General features: G+C 42.5%; 1 long non-coding RNA gene and 1 pseudogene across 2 annotated transcripts; one reads left to right on the top strand and one right to left on the bottom strand.

Moving 5' to 3' along the window:
* The first annotated feature begins 1,026 nt into the window (after window positions 1–1,026).
* LOC116073060 lies at window positions 1,027–1,975 on the top strand. The gene is made up of 2 exons (XR_004111647.1): window positions 1,027–1,422; window positions 1,763–1,975. It is a non-coding gene; the product is annotated as an uncharacterized LOC116073060 (long non-coding RNA).
* A 471-nt stretch (window positions 1,976–2,446) lies between these two features.
* Window positions 2,447–3,872, bottom strand: LOC116073057 (annotated as a pseudogene). The gene has a single exon (XR_004111645.1). The product of XR_004111645.1 is annotated as a pyruvate dehydrogenase E1 component subunit alpha, somatic form, mitochondrial pseudogene (transcript).
* Window positions 3,873–4,915: the final 1,043 nt, after the last annotated feature.

Here is a 4,915-nt window from a genome sequence, read left to right as displayed (position 1 = left end):
GGTGTAATGGTGTGTCCAGGACTTGCTATGGTGGGAGAATTGGGTTCTGATGTTGGCAAGTGACCTTGATTTGTGTTGTTTATGTTCTTACGCTTGCCCCCCGGCATCTGGTTAACTCTAGTGCTACCTGCCCTTGCTAAATCTGACTGGAGCCTGTCCTTCCTGTGATCCTGGTTGTGTCAGAACTCCTTAGAAACAAGCTGACTTTATGATCCTGTGATTCTGGGATCCTGGTATCCTGGGCTTGTTAAATCACCTGGGAGTGTGGCTTTCTCTGTGAGTTGTGGGACTGGCTGCAGAGCTTGTGTCCAAGGTCTGCTCAGAACACTAACCCAGACAGACCTGAAGGAACCGGAGTCACTAAGCTGGCGGAGTTCCTATGTCCCTGGTCCTGCTGGACCCAGTTACTCCCAGTGTTGGGACAGATGTTGGTTCCTGCTCACCTCTGATCCTGGGTGCATCAGAGTGCCTGGGAGTGGAGATTCCTCTGGGTGTTGTGGGACTGGCTGTGGAGCTTGCGCCCAATGTCTGCTCTGGACCCCAGCCCAGACAGAACAGAAGGAACCCGAGTCACTGGGCTGGTGGAATTCCTGTGTGCCTGGTCCTGCTGGTCCCAGTTACTCTAAAGACAGTTTTTTAAAGAAACAGTACTTTGTATAAGCATGAACAATTGTAAAATTGGAGAATTAGTAATATTTAAAAAAGAACAACTCCAAGCAATTGTAAAGTCTGAACTATATATACATAGTTCAGTTATCTGTGTCCAACACGTGATCTAATCACATACATTTTTTTTCTCCCATAGAAGGCCTGTAATGTATTTTTCATCATGGAATGCATACATAAATTTATAGGAAATATAAAAGCATGCATTTAAGCAAATTTTAACAATCTGTCTTTTGGATAAATATCAATGTTGTCTTGAAATCTTTATTATGTATTAGGCCAAATATCAATTAATATTTTGCAATAACCAATTTAATTGCTGTTTGAAGCAAGAAATATACATGTCTCATTAGGTTTTTTTTTTTTTGAATCAAACAAGTTTAATTCATTTCCTTTTCACATCACATTTATATTTGTTTGGATACATCATTACATTCACTTTGTTACTTTTAAAGCATTTTATGGTCATACATTACTATACAATAAAACAAAATTGGAATCATTATTGGTGGTACAGAGAACCCAGCAACCCCTGATGGACTGGGAACCGACAGAGAGCTTATAGACTGGTTGCAACTACAAGGAGTGGATGCAAATACAATAGAAAAGGTAAATTTCTAAATCAAAGTATTCCTATGATATTGTTGAAAAGCTGCTTATCCATACATGAATCTTTCAGATTGTTGAAGAGGATTATACACTTTCTGATATTCTCAATGATATCACTAAGGAAGACCTAAGGTGCCTCAGACTACGGTAAGAGACCCTCCCAACAGTTTAAATAATAGGGTTTTTTTTTTTTTTTCATGTGAATACCTTTTTTTTTTTAAAATGCTGGTAGCTTCCCCCTATCTTTGGATTTTATCTTTCCTATGTCATAGCAAACACAGCTCAAGGTGGCAAGACATGAAGTGATAGACCTTTGTTTACACTCTTGTTTAAATTCCTACACCTTCACACAGAGCCACCAGCATTCCTGCGGTACCATGTCCAGTAAAAGGCGATGTACTTTTTGCTTTTAAGTTAGAGATAACATTTGAAGAGTAGATGACTGGCTTCAAGTTTGCTTTTCTTATACAAATTATTGTTTTTGCAGTGGTGGTGTCCTCTGTAGGCTTTGGCATGCAGTCTCCCAGCACAGAAGACAAATGCAGGAGTCATCACAGTGAGCCAAGCTGGGGAGAAAGAGCAAAAGATACCCTACACCTGGCTCACAATTAAAGCTTCTGCTGTCAATGTACACAGAAACCCCGAGTTTACACAGAAAGACCCTTGCTCATTTAATTCAAGCACGCGTGGTTTTAGAGTATCCTTGTGTAAGTAATTGTAAGTAATGTCAACCCTGACCTAGTATTTAAAAAGTCAGCATATCTTATAGCAATTGCTGGAAAGATAAAGCATATGTACGTTATAAACTAGTGTAATTACTTAATTGTGAAAGGTTAAAAAGTGTGCATTGCAATGGGAGTACAATTTCATGTTTGTTAAATATCTAAATGGAGAAAATTAAATTATTAAATTATTTTACATTTGATGTGACTGAGTGATTTTATATAGCCTTTAATCAGAGACATGATGGTCAGTGCCAAATGGAGTCCAGCCTCCACAATTTCATGGTGGCTGCTATACATCTACCTATGCTTTGCATTAATCCCAGCATGCCTCCATGAGGGTATTCATAGCTATGATCACATCACCAAACAGCAGTTGTTCCTTTTAGTAATTGGCCCAGGATATGATGAAGGAAGGTTATAAACTCTGCACTACCCATCTCAAATCCTATATAATCCAGTATACTCTTATTCACATGAATACACCGAATACAACAATGTACAAACTGCATGCAATTTTACTCTCCCTTGATTTACATGTTTAAGACTTTTTGTTGTCTGGTAACTTCCTGTCAAAGTTGAGAGTACAGAGAGTTCCTTACAACGGATGTGGAACACCCATCCTTCTAACAGTCTCCCATTAACTGACTGACTTAAACTTGATCCACTGGTTGGCACCACGCACTTCAAAGGGAGGCTCACTGCTGTAGATGTGATAGCCTAGTTCCTCCAACGGTGGCTCTGGATCAGCCGTGGCAAACTGGGCAGCATCCTCAATTTCTTTCCTCACTTCCATATCAATCTCCTTTAATTCTTCAACACTTGCAAGATTGCTATTCACCATCCTATCCTTGAGAAGCATAATAGGGTCGCTCTTACTTCTTACTTCCTGGATTTCCTCTCGAGTGCGGTAACTTACTCCAGGGTCACTCATGCTATGTCCATGGTAGCGGTAAGTCTGTAGCTCCATCAGGATGGGCCCCTTACCAGACCTGCAATAGGTAGCTGCAAACTTTGTTGCCTCTCGGACACACAAGATATCCATTCCATCTACTCTGAGTCCAGGAATAAAATCTCCTCTTTTGTAGTAGTCTGTGCTGGCTGCTGCTCTCTCGACTGATGTCCCCATGCCATAGCGGTTATTCTCACAGATGAAAATACAAGGTAATTTCCACAATGCTGCCATATTGTAAGCTTCAAAGATCTGACCCTGATTAGCAGCACCATCGCCATACAATGTCAAACAGACCTCATCTTTTCCATTGTACTTACAGGCCAGAGCAATTCCTGCTCCCAGGGGCACCTGAGCTCCAACGATGCCATTGCCCCCATAGAAGTTCTTGGCATACATGTGCATTGATCCGCCTTTCCCTTTAGCACAACCTCCTCTTCGTCCTGTTAGCTCTGCAAGAATTGCTCGGACAGGCAGGCCCCGAGTGAAGGTGAAACCATGTGCTCGATAGGCAGTGATGAGATGGTCCGTGGGGTTTATGCCAGCCTCCAGGCCCACACAGCAGGCTTCCTGACCATCACATAAGTGACAGAAACCACGAATAATTTTCTGCTTATACAGCTGATCTGCCTTTAGCTCCATCCGGCGCACAGTCTGCATCATCCTGTAATACTTGAGCCCATCCTCTCTGGTGAGCACCGTGGTGACTGGAGGGCCCTCTTCTAGGCGATGAAGGTCACATTTCTTAATCTCAAACGTAGCATCATTTGCAAAATTACGGGAAACTACCAGCACTCTGCTTGCCGGCTTCTGTGCAGCGCCTGCCAACACGCGGGACACAGCGGCAAGCATCTTCCTCATGGAGCGCAGCAGACACTCGCGGCGGCCCCGGCACCCTGGCACTCAAAAGGCGTCTCATTAGGTTTTTAAGACATTCTTTTTAAAATACCTTTATGACTTTATCATATACCTTCTCATTAATATCACAGAAACTTCAATAATAGGATGTTAAAACTTTATTTTGAATATGAGAAAAGATGAATTTATATTAATGCTTTCTACATTTGTAGAGGGAAGAGACTGGCAGCAGGTGGCTTTTCCTGCAGGCAGGTGAACTGGTTGAACTAGTTTGTAGCTGGTTGCAAATGAGTCTTGGTGCTGCTGAGCCAGAGAGCAGCAGGCTTGGAATTCCCAGCCACATGAAAGAAACTGTCTCTAAGGAGACAGGAATCTCACCCAAAGGGAAAAGTTTTAAAACAAGAGTCAGTGAAAAACTGAATGTCTCCCATCCTCAAGGACATCATAGCTCTGAAATACATTTTCTTTTTGTTTTTATCTTTCTTTCTCTCATGTTATTTGTATAACTCAGAAATCTGTCTGTCTGTCTGTCAAATGCTAGAATTAAAGGCATATGCCACCACCGCCTGGCCAGTTTCTTGTCTCACTATTTTCACCTGCTTCTAAAATGAGCAGAGTTCCATCATTATGGAACTGTTTCCTGAGGGATTTCTGTAATCTCCCCAGGTGTCCCAGCCCCTCTTTAGCTGGAATATGCAATTTCACTCCCCCTGGGAACTTATTCTGTTTCCTCAGGTACTTATAGGCGCTGAATCCCCATCTCTTCATTACTGCAGCCTGGGTAATTATCTGCACCACCGCTGGTGAGATGTCTAGGTACAACTCTGACTGACCCATGATACCAAGATTACTCTCATTTAATTGGTTATTCTTTACCAGCGAGTCTGCAGAACTCTTTGCGAGATCCAAGCCTTGTCTGAGAAATAAGGAAAGAAAGAGGAAAGAAGGAAAAAAAAAAGTTTTACCTGCTGGAGTCCCTGTTCGGGCACCACCTGCCACAGGCTGGCCAGTCTGGGCCTCCCTCAACCCTCGGGGGAACTGGGTCCTAGTCAGGTAGACAAGGCGTTGGCGAAGAAATGACAAACAGAAACAGACACAAGGGAATGCT

Source organism: Mastomys coucha, unplaced genomic scaffold (genome assembly GCF_008632895.1).
Source record: "Mastomys coucha isolate ucsf_1 unplaced genomic scaffold, UCSF_Mcou_1 pScaffold23, whole genome shotgun sequence".
NCBI classification, from domain to species: domain Eukaryota; kingdom Metazoa; phylum Chordata; class Mammalia; order Rodentia; family Muridae; genus Mastomys; species Mastomys coucha.
The sequence above is the reverse complement of the archived record's forward strand: the minus strand, read 5'-3'. Positions and strand labels throughout refer to the sequence as shown.